Raw genomic sequence first — 12,310 nt, 5'->3', positions numbered from 1 at the left:
CATTTTCACCTTATCTTCCACAGAGGAAATGTGGCTTGCCCTTGTCTAGAAAGCAGAGACACAAGCTGCTGCATTCAGAGCTCTGCTAAAACCACGTGACAGCATTTAAAATAAAGAACGTTATCTCCATAACCTGTTCTCTAGAGCACAAGGGAAATAGGAGCAGAATTAGGCCAACTGGCCCCTCCAGCCTGTCGTGCCATGAAATATAATGATGACTGATCTATGTAGGCCTCTTCTGTGCTAGTTCCCCATAACCCTTCATTCCCCAATGTTTCATAGCTCATCTATCTCCACAGTAAATATATCTGATAATCTGTCCTCCAACACTCTTGGGAGCAGAGAATTCCTAATATTAACTATCATCTGAGAAAAGAAATTTCTACACATCTCAGATTTAAACGGTACATGGAGCTCAGAAAAATAGAGGGCTATGGGTAACGCTAGGTAATTTCTAAAGTAAGTGCGTACATGTTTGGCATAGCATAGTGGGCCGAAGGGCCTGTATTGTGCTGTAGGGTTTCCGTGTTAAATGACCAGCCCCCGGTTTTTGAGCCCCCCACTAACGAAAACTGATTGTCGGATTTCCATCATGACCAAAGCACCTTGACACAATCGCTTTACTCCACCAGCTGTACGATAGCAAAGTTCGGTTCCCACTGCTATCTGTGTGGAGTTTGTTCCCCTCGTGACCGTGTGGATTTCCTCCAGGTACTCTGGTGTCCTCCCACACGCCGAAGATCAGGGTTTGTGAGTTGTGAGCACGCTGTGTTGAGCCAGAAGCGTGGCAACACTTGCGGGCTGCCCAGTACAATCCTCACTGAGGCATTACAATATATGGTCATTATGGTCTGTGTCTATGACATGGTTGATCATGGTCTTTCCATGACTAAGATTTGTTCTTGGTAAATTTTTCTACAGAAGTGGTTTGCCATTGCCTTCATCTGGGCAGTGTCTTTACAAGACGGGTAACCCCAGCCATTATCAATGCCCTTTATAGATTGTCTGCCTGGCATCAGTGGTCACACAACCAGGACTTGTGATCTGCACCGGCTGCTCATACGATCATCCACCACCTGCTCCCATGGCTTCACGTGACCATGATCAGGGACTGAGCAGGTGGAACACCTTGTCCAAGGGTGACCTACAGGCTAGGGGAGGGAAGGAACGCTTTACACCTCCTTTGGTAGAGATGTATCTCAAGTCAAGTCAAGTCACTTTTACTGTCATTTCAACCATAACTGCTGGTACAGTACATAGTAAAAATAATACGTTTTTTCAGGACCATTGTGTTACATGACACAGTACAAAAATTAGACTGAACTACGTAAAAAGCAACACAGAAAAAAACCACACTAGACTACAGACCTACCCAGGAGAGAGGACAAGGTCAGGGCTGGAGGTCCCCGTGCCGGGTCTGTGGTGGTCGCAATCCGGAGAGAGCGACTGACCGAACAAGGAGTGCGACAGGGCACCCGACCGCCCGCCCCCCTTGCAGGATCTATCAGCCGACAAAAGTTTGTCTCGAGGGATGACTTTCAATAGATTGCAGCAAGGTAGCTGCTCTGCTACTTACGAAACCCTGAGCCCGAATTAGGTCATCTGTGAATATTTTAGCACTGGGTTTCCCACGAACATTCGGTGTGGTAAACAGGTTTAGAGGCGGCGCCCATCTGTCCATGCTCCGGGCCAGTAGCAACGGCACTTCCTGCCAGCCGCGTGAGGCAGCTGGTTACCCGAGACCAACAGTGATCCCTGGCGCTAGGGTATCACTGCGTTTAGGCGACTGATGACCACGCATGGGTTCAAGTTCAACAGTGGGCGTGACAGGGGCTGAGGGAAGGTGCAGCTGACTCATATTGTTTCCTCACAGCCCGGTGGTTGGGGACCACTGAAGTACACTGTGCAGTGTGTGGGAGCTACACACATGTGCACTGGGCAGAAAGAACAGAACTAAAACCCCGCAACCCAGAAACAATCTCTCAACAGTATTCATGTATTTCTTTTTCTTTTTTTTCGGGACCTACTGGGAAAGTCTCAAGGATCAACCGGTTGATCACGATCGACGGGTTGGCAACCACTGTGCTAGCTAGTCTGCACATCCTCTGAGCACTCTACCAGGAATGTTGTCCAACTCCCCCCCCCCCCCCCACCCATGAGGATGAGAGTTTAAATCTATTCATTTCAAACTAGTGCAATATTTTAACAAAAGACCAGTCTTGTTTCTAGAGAGGAAGTAACCTCTTCAAGTGGGTGTCCCAGTTAGGGGCAGGCAGGCTGGGCACATAATGTTCCCTCAATTTTTTTTCCCCAACTGCACAAACCAACCTTTGCTCTGAGCTGGAAATTTTTACATGACCTGAAAACTGTGCAGCACTTTAAATGTTTCATTCTGTAATTGGCATACAATGAACATTTAGAATGAAGATTGAAAAATCACACACTTTTGATTTGATTTATTCATTGAAGGCTATAGTGAAATACAGTACAATCTTTCATGTTTCGTAAACTTTTTCTCATCTATCTTTATAACAAATCCATTGTCTACAAACACTGTCCGGATTAATTTTGCATCCAGTTGAAAGATTCTTTTAATTATTTTTGAGATACAGCGTGGAATTAGCCCTTTTGATCCTTCGAACTGCACCGCCAGCAATCTACGACTTAACCTTAGCTTAATTACAGGACTGTTTACGATGGCCAATTAACCTACCAACCAATACGTCTTTGGACCATGTGAGGAAACCAGAGAACCCAGAGGAAACCCACACAGTCAGCGCTAACAGTGGCTTGGATTTTCAGAAGGCCTTCAACAAAATGCCTCACAACATCCACTGATTCTCCTTCGTCTCTCCTGACTGTTATCTCCTCAAAGAATTCTTGAGGCTGCTTAACAAGAGCCCGGGGTATTACAGGAAAGATACTAGCATGGATAGAAGATCGGCTGACTGGCAAGAGCCAAAGAATGGGAATAAAGGGAGACTTTGCTGCCAGTGACTGGTGGTGTTCTGCAGGGGTCAGTATTGGGACTGCTTATTTTCATGTTATATGTCAGTGATTTGAATGATGGAATTGATAGCTCTGCGGCCAAGTTTGCAGAAGATTGAAGTACTGTGCAGATGCAACAGAGGCAGTCCCACGCAGGTTTGGTGAAGAACTTTAAAAGCTCGGTCTCAATAAAAGAGGGGTACTGTCTTGCAGATCAGTCATCGTAGGAGCCATCAACGTCGGAGTAGTTTGAATTTGAGTAGTAAAGCTTTGGCTCAACATGGCTTGGGCGAGAACAGGTGGAGGCAAGGTAAGTAGGTATATTTATTCCTTATTTTGTATTTCTTTTTTTCTAAATTAACTTCTGAGAGAATAGGGAGTATGTCTACAGAACCAGTGTCTTGTTCTAGAACACTAGACACTAGAATACTACAGCACAGTACAGGCCCTTCAGCCCTCCATGTTGCGCTGACCATATTTTCCTTAAAAAAAGTAATAAACCCACACTACCCTGTAACCCTCTATTTTTATTTCATCCATGTGCCTGTCCAAGAGGCTTTTAAATACTCCTAATGTTTTAGCCTCCACCACCATCCCTGGCAAGTCATTCCAGGCACTCACAACCCTCTGTGTAAAAAACTTACCCCTGATGTCTCCCCTAAACTTCCTTCTCTTAACTTTGTACATATGCCCTCTGGTGTTTGCTATTCATGCCCTGGGAAACAGGTACTGACTATCCACCCTATCTATGCCTCTCATAATCTTGTAGACCTCTATCAAGTCCCCTCTCATTCTTCTACGCTCCAAAGAGAAAAGTCCCAGCTCTGCTAACCTTGCCTCATAAGACTTGTTTTCCAATCCAGGCAACATCCTGGTAAATCTCCTCTGCACCCTCTCCATAGCTTCCACATCCTTCCTATAATGAGGTGACCAGAACTGAACGCAAAACTCTAAGTGTGGTCTCACCAGAGATTTGTAGAGTTGCAACATGACCTCTCTACTCTTGAATTCGATCCCCCTATTAATGAAGCCTAGCATCCCATAGGCCTTCTTAACTATCCTATCAACCTGTGCAGTGACCTTGAGGGATGTATGGATTTGAACCCCAGGGTTTCTCTGTTCATCCATACTCTTAAGTAACCGACCATTAACCCTGTACTCAGTCTTCTGGTTTGTCCTTCCAAAATGCATCACCTCACACTTGTCCGGATTGAACTCCATCTGCCATTTTTCTGCCCAACTCTGCATCCTGTCTATATCCTCTTGTAACCTTCGACAACCTACAGCTCCATCCACAACTCCTCCAATCTTCGTGTCATCCACAAACTTACTCACCCATCCTTCCGCCTCTACATCCAGGTCATTTATAAAAATCACAAATAGCAGGGGTCCCAGGACAGATCCCTGTGGCACTCCACTAGTTACTGACCTCCAGGCAGAATACTTTCCTTCCACTACTACCCTCTGCTTTCTTCTTGTAAGCCAATTTTTTATCCAAACAGCCAAGGTTCCACTGATCCCATGCCTCATGACTTTCTGGATGAGTCTCTCGTGGGGACCTTGTCAAATGCCTTGCTAAAATCCATGTAGATCACATCTACCGCTCTACCCTCATTAATTTCCTTTGTTACCTCTTGAAAAAACTCAATTAGGCTTGTGAGGCATGACCTTCCCTTCACAAAGCCCTGTTGACTATCCTTGAGTAGATTGTACTTCTCCAAATGCTCATAGATCCTATCCTTAAGAATCCTTTCCAATAGTTTGCAGACCACCGACGTAAGACTCACCAGTCTATAGTTCCCAAGATTCTCCCTATTACCTTTTTTAAACAAGGGAACTACATTTGCCATTCTCCAGTCCTCCGGCACTTCCCCTGTAGCCAAAGAGGATTCAAAGATCATAGCTACTGTTCCTGGGGTATATCACATCTGGCCCTGGACTTATCAATCTTTATGTTTTTAAGAAGATCCAATGCCTCTTCTATCATAATCTCCACACTGTCCAGCACACAGGCCTGTTCTATTTCGATCTCACCCTGATCAAGGTCCTTTTCACTTGTGAATACTGAAGCAAAGCATTTATTTAGGACCTCCTCCACCTCCACGCACATGTTGCCTTCTTTATCCTTTAGCAGTCCCACCTTCATTCTCGTCATCCTTCTGTTCCTCACATAAGCATAGAACACCTTAGGGTTCTCCTTAATCCTACATGCCAAGGCCTTCTCATGCCCCCTTCGAGCTCTCCTAAATCCTTTCTTAAGCTCTTTCCTGGCTACCCTATATTCCTAATGAGCCCCTCCTGCATCCTGCTTCTTATATCTAACATATGCTTCCTTCTTCCTCTTGACGAGTTGCCTCACATGTTTCGTCAGCCACGGTTCCCTTTTCCTACCATTTTTTCTTTGTCTCAGTGGGACAAACCTGTCCTGAACCCAGCACAAGTGGTCCCTAAACTTCCTTCACATTACATCTGTTTCCAATTTACTCTCGCTAGTTCCTGCTTCATCTCTTCAGAGTTAGCCCTTCCCCAGTTAAGCACTTTCCCATTTTGTCTGTTTTTATCCTTTTCCATAGATATGCTGAAGCTAAGGGAGTCGTGGTCACTCTCACCAAAAAGAGTATCAGATGTGGGATTTCCAGGAGACTCCCAGCCTCCCCAGTGGCCACATCTGCGCCAGGTGCATCGAGATACAGCTCCTTAGAGACCGAGTTTGGGAAATGAAGCTGCATCTCGATGCTTGTTAAGGAGAGTGAGGAGGTGATAGACAGGAACTGCAGGGAGGCAGTCAACCTAAGACTACAGGAGACAGCTAAACATGTGACTGTCAGGAGAGGAAAGGGAGAACGTCAGATAGTGGAGAGCACCCGTGGCCATGCACCTCAACAATGAGTACTCCATTTTGAGGACTGTTTTGGTGAGGGGGGGGGTGGTACCTACATGCAGGAAGCAGCAGTAGCCGTGCCTCTGGTCCTGTGGCTCAGAAGGGTAGGAAACTGAAGATGGTGGCAGCAGTAATAGGGACACTATAGTTAGGGGGACAGATAGGCAATTCCGTGGATGCAAAAAAGAAGCAGGGTTGGTAGTTTGCCTCCCAGGTGCCAGGGTCTGCGATGTTTTTGAATACGTCCTTTTGAAAAGAGAGGGTGAGCAGTCGGAAGCCATGGTACATATTGGAACCAACGACTTAGGTGGAAAATGGGAGGAGGTTCTGAATACAGGGAGTGAGGAAGGAAGCTGAGAAGCAGGACCTCAAGGGTAGTAATCTCGGGATTGCTGCCTGTGCCAAGAGACAGTGAGGATAGGAATAGAATGAGGTGGCTGAAGTATTGGAGCGGAGGCAGGGATTCAAATTTCTGGATTATCTTCTGGGGCAGGTGTGACCTGCACAAAAGGGACAGGTTGCATTTGAATTCAAGGGGGACCAATAGGACCAATAGTCTGTGGGCAGGTTTACTAGAGCTGTTGGGAGGGTTTAAACTAATATGGCAGAGGGACGGGAACCAGGATGATGGAGCTGAGGGTGAGCCAGCAGGTTTACAAGTAGATGATGGGTGTAACATGAATGAAAGGAAGGACAAGCCAATGATTGGGTATAAATACAGACAGAGCAATGAGTTAAATTGTACCATACAGGCAAAATTCAAAAGGGCAAAGAATGCAAGACTGAAGGTGCTATATTTAAATGCGCGTAGCATTCAGAATAAGGTGCACAGACTCGTGTCAGAATTACAGATTGATAGGTATGACGTTTTGGGCATCACCGAGTTGTGGCTGAAAGAAGGCCATAGATGAGAGCTTAACATCAAAGGGTATACAAAGGTATCGAGAGTTCAGGCAGGAAGGCAGAAGCGGTGCTGTGGTTCTGTTGGTAAGATATGGAATTACAACTTTGGAAAGAGGTGACATAGGGTCAGAGAATGCCAAATCTTTGTGGGAGGAGTTGAGAAACTGTGGGGTTGAGATTGCAAAGGGAGCTGGAAAAGGCACGTAATAAGGGTAATGACACAATTGTAATGATGGACTTCAATATGCAAGGGGGATTGGGAAAATCAGGTTGGTGTTGAATCATAAGAGGGAATTTGTTGAATGCCTATGAGATGGCTTTTCAGAGCAGTTTATGCTTGAACCTATTCAGGTAAAGGTTACCTTAGATTGGGTGTTGTGTAGTAACCCAGATCTTATTAGGGAGCTTAGGGAACATTTAGGAGGCAGTGATCATAATATGATTGAATTCATACTGCAGTTTGAGAGAGAGAAGCATAAGTCACATACATGTATCAGTATCGCAGTGGAATACAGAAATTACAGATGCATGAAAGGGGAGCTTGCCCAGACAGATTACAGGGGGATATTGGCAGGGATGGTGACAGAGCAGAGATGGCTAAAGTTTCTGGGAATAGTTCACAAGGTCAAGTTAAGTCAAGTCACTTTTATTGTCATTTCGACCATAACTGCTGGTACAGTACATAGTAAAAACGAGACAATATGTTTCAGGACCATGGTGTTACATGACACAGTACAAAAACTAGACTGAACTACGTAAAAAACAGCACAGAAAAAAAAAAACACACAACTACACTAGACTACAGACCTACCCAGGACTGCATAAAGTGCACAAAACAGTGCAGGCATTACAATAAACAGGACAGTAGGGAAGTAAGGTGTCAGTCCAGGCTCTGGGTATTGAGGAGTCTGATGGCTTGGGGGAAGAAACTGTTTCATAGTCTGGTCGTGATAGCCCGAATGCTTCGGAGCCTTTTTCCAGATGGTAGGGGGGAGAAGAGTTTGTATGAGGGGTGCGTGGGGTCCTTCATAATGCTGTTTGCTTACAGATGCAGCGTGTGGTGTAAATGTCCATGCCCCACCTGTGACAGATGCAACACTGAGGTGGCTACTCTAACTCATATGTTTTGGTCCTGTGCAAAGTTAAACAATTTTTGGAGGGATGTTTTTAGAACATCAAAAGTCATGAGTTACATGGTTTTGAGTTACAACCTAAATGTCCGTGATTGTGGGAAGAGAGACCCCGATGATCTTCTCAGCTGACCTCACTATCCGCTGCAGGGTCTTGCGATCTGAGATGGTGCAATTTCCGAACCAGGCAGTGATGCAGCTGCTCAGGATGCTCTCAATACAACCCCTGTAGAATGTAATGAGGATGGGGCATGGGAGATGGACTTTCCTCAGCCTTCGCAGAAAGTAGAGACGCTGCTGAGCTTTCTTTGCTATGGAGCTGGTGTTGAGGGACCAGGTGAGATTCTCTGCCAGGTGAACACCAAGAAATTTGGTGCTCTTTACGATCTCTACCGAGGAGTCGATGTTCAGTGGGGAGTGATCGCTCCATACCCTCCTGAAGTCAACAACCATCTCTTTTGTTTTGTTCACATTCAGAGACAGGTTGTTGGCTCTGCACCAGTCCGTTAGCTGCTGCATTTCCTCTCTGTAAGTTGACTCGTCGTTCTTGCTGATGAGACCCACCACGGTGGTGTCATCGGCGAACTTGATGATGTGGTTCGAGCTGTGTGTTGCATCACAGTCGTGGGTCAGCAGAGTGAACAGCAGTGGACTGAGCACACAGCCCTGGGGAGCCCCCGTGCTCAGTGTTATGGTGTTGGAGATGCTGCTCCCGATCCGGACTGACTGAGGTCTCCCAGTCAGAAAGTCTAGGATCCAGTTGCAGAGGGAGGTGTTCAGGCCCAGTAGGCTCAGCTTTCCAATCAGTGGTACAGAATAGATATCTCCCACAGAAGAAGTTGTTCTCAAATGGCAGTGGTAGACAACTGTGGCTGACAAGCGAGTTTAGAGACTGCATAAAAGCCAAGGAAATGCCATATAAGGTAGCAAATGTGAGTGGGAGATAGGATGATTGGGAAGCTTTTAAAATCCAACAAAAGGCAACTAAAAAAGTTATAAGAAGGGAAAAAGTGAAATATGAGGGCAAATTAGCCAATAATATAAAGCAGGATACCAAAGTTTTTTCAGTTAAATAAAGGGTAAACGAGAGGTGAGAGTTGATATTGTACCACTGGAAAATTATACTGGTTTGGCAATAATGGGGGATAAAGAAATGGCAGATGAAATTAATGGGTACTTTGCATCATTCTTTACTGTGGAAGACACCAGCAGTGTGCCAGAGATCCGTGAGTGTCAGGGAGCAGGACTGTCATTACTATTACAAAGGAAAAAGTGCCAGGCAAACTGAAAGGTCTTGAGGTGGATGAGTCACCTGGACCAGATGGACTACATCCCAGAGTCCTGAGAGAGGTTGCTAAAGAGATAATGGATGCATTGGTCATGATCTTTCAAGAATCATTTGATTCTGACAGGGTCCTAGAGGACTGGAAAATTGCAAATGTCATTCCACTCCTTTAAAAGGGAGGAAGGCGAAAGAAAGGAAATTATAGGCCAGTGAGCCTCACCTCAGTGGTTGGGAAAGTGCTGGAGTCTACTATTAAGAATGAGGTTTTGGGGTACATGGAGACTAATGATAAAATAAGTCAAAGTCAGCATGGTTTCTATAAAGGCATTACAAGGGGGCGTTGGGAGCAGACCCAAGTGCAGGACACAGACACAGAGGTAGTATAAACAGAACTGGGTTTATTGATAGTTACTAGGAAGGCCAGGGAGCGAGGACTAAAAGTCATCATGGATGTAAATGTTGGATAACAAACCGGTAAAACCTTGACTAAGACTTGGACTAGGAACCTGGACACAGACTTGGCTTGGACTCGGAACTTGAACCTTGACTGACTTGGACTCAGAACTTGGACCACAAGCTTGGACTTGGACTGGACTTGGATCACGAAAAGACAAAATACCCAACTCGGAGTAGCGGCAAATGGCCAGACCTACTCAGCTGGAAAGGACCTGGACAACAAGGAGACAAAACCACACAACAACAGTCCATTCGTATCTTTGCTCGGAGTGGCAGCAAACGGCCAGCAAGTCTCAGCCGGCCACGAAAACGACAGGATTCGTACCTTACTCGGAGCAGCGGCAAAACAGCCGGCAACTCAGCTGGACACAAAAACGACTGAATTTGCTAACCAGCCACAGGCACTGAGGCAACTAGAGTCCATGATTCTCGGCAGTCCTGGGATGAGCACGGCCACAGTGTCTACGGTGAGATGACTGGTTTCCGATGACGAACTTCTGGTGACGGTCCAGCACTAACCGCTGTAACCCGGTACGAAATGAAGATCAGGTGCCTTAATCAAGACGCCCAGTGGAACACAGGGAAAAGGAAATAATTGGAATGAGGAATCCACGGACCGGACCGTGACAAAAGGGAAGTCTTGCCTTACAGATCTGTTACAGTTCTTCAAGGAAGTAACAAGGCGGCAGGAGAATGGGGTTGAGAGGGATAAGAAATCAGCCATGTTGGAATAGTGGAGCAGACTTGATGGGCTGAATGGCCTAAATTCTGCTCCTATGCCTTATGGTCTAAAAAGTTGTTTTTAAAATGTTGAATGTGGGTCTTTGGGGTTCTGTATCTCCTCACCAAAAGTAGTCATGTGAGCAGGACATGTCCCGCTTGTGAGGGCTTTTAATGATGGTTGCAGCCTTCTTGAGTTACCACCTCTTGAAGATGCCCTCTGGTGAGGAGAGGGTTGAACTGCCTGAGTCTATAAACCTTTCAGCCTGTGTGATCCTGTCCGTTGAAGGCTCCGTATCAGACTTTGATAGATCTGGACAGATTAATGTACTCCACTGTCTTTGGTGATATACCACATTTCTTCAAACTCCTAATGAAGTAGATAGCTTCAGTCTGTTGGAGACAGGATCGACCCTCTGAAATGTTGACACCCAGGAACTTCCCAACTGCTCTGCCTTTCCACTGCTAATCCATCAATGAGGACTGGGGTGTGTTCCCCTTCCTGAAGTCCACAATCAGTTCCTTGGCCTTGCTGACACTGAGTTGAAAGCTGGATTTCCAGCATCTGCAGATTTTCTCATTTGTGAGGAATAAACAGTTGACAATTCAGGACAAGACTTTTCATCGGGACTGGAAAGTAAGGAGGAAAAAGCCAGAATCCTTTCCCTTCCAGTTGTGATGAAAGGTCTTGGTTGAGTGCTGCTTCACAGAGTTTCAGGTGGCCTGGTATATGTTGTCTATGGCCACATTACAAGGGAATGCTTCGGAAGAAGAACAAAGCTCAAATGTCGACTCTTTATTTCTCTCCATAGATGCTGCCTGACTCGCTGAGTTCCTCCGGCATTTTGTGTATTTTGCTCTGGATTTCCAGCATCTGCATGTTGAATGTTACCCCTCAATCAGTTATGTTTGGCAGACAGGTCGTTTGCATTCCTGATGCTAGACTCCCAAAATAGATATGCTATTCCAAGCTCTGTCGTGGGAAGAGATGACTAAGCATTAGGTTCAGAAATATGATCAAAGGCTCTGCAAAGTGGAGAAGGAACAGTTGTTTTCAAGCATCAGGATATTCCATTGTCTAGAGACAAAGAATGGAAATGAACAACAAACATAGCAGAAGGACATGATGAAACGTTCACAGAACCCGTGTGGAAGGACAGATACCGCTGTTGGAAAATCCCCTTGCAGACAATAGTCTCATGGAGAATGTGCAATGCCATTTTCCTTGGACATGACATGGATATTTATTTATGTTTCACTTGGATTGGGTTTTCAGTACCGTGAGTAAACAAAGTGAAGCCAACTGGATTGATTAAACAACAATTTCTTCAGTGAAGGCAGAGGTTCCCATGTCATTACTCCTGGGAAGAGCAGGGGAGCCGGTTCCTGGTGCCCTGGATAATTATCTCTTGATAAACTTCACTAAAATTACATTGCTGAATGTGACAAAATTACATCTGACTCTGTGTGTGTGTGTGTGTGTGTGTGTGTGTGTGTGTGTGTGTGTGTGTGTGTGTGTGTGTGTGTGTGTGTGTGTGTGTGTGTGTGTGTGTGTGTGTGTGTGTGTGTGGGCAATCACAATATTCTCAAGGTGTCAAAACAACCTCAAAGATGCCTGGTGACTGAAGTGGTTCAATTACTGAGGTTATGGCAGGTATTATTAAAGTTACAAGTCTTTCCTTCCACAAATATTCTAAGCTGAAACCTAGAACGGTCGAATTACATTTACAAATAACTTTCCCTTCTGCATAAAAACACTTTCTTAGCATGATTTGACCTCCTCTCCTTTCCAATATCCCAGCAAATTGCCTTGAGATCCACTTCAACATTTTAGATTGAAAGTGCAGATACCAGTGGAATTTATCTGTGTTCCGCTGTCCCCTATGGTCCTGATGCAAGTCTGAGAAATTCTGAAGTGAGAGAGCTTGTGAAAGTTGGGTAAAACCT

The sequence above is a fragment of the Hemitrygon akajei genome, chromosome 14 (genome assembly GCF_048418815.1).
Source record: "Hemitrygon akajei chromosome 14, sHemAka1.3, whole genome shotgun sequence".
Lineage (NCBI taxonomy): Eukaryota > Metazoa > Chordata > Chondrichthyes > Myliobatiformes > Dasyatidae > Hemitrygon > Hemitrygon akajei.
The sequence above is the reverse complement of the archived record's forward strand: the minus strand, read 5'-3'. Positions refer to the sequence as shown.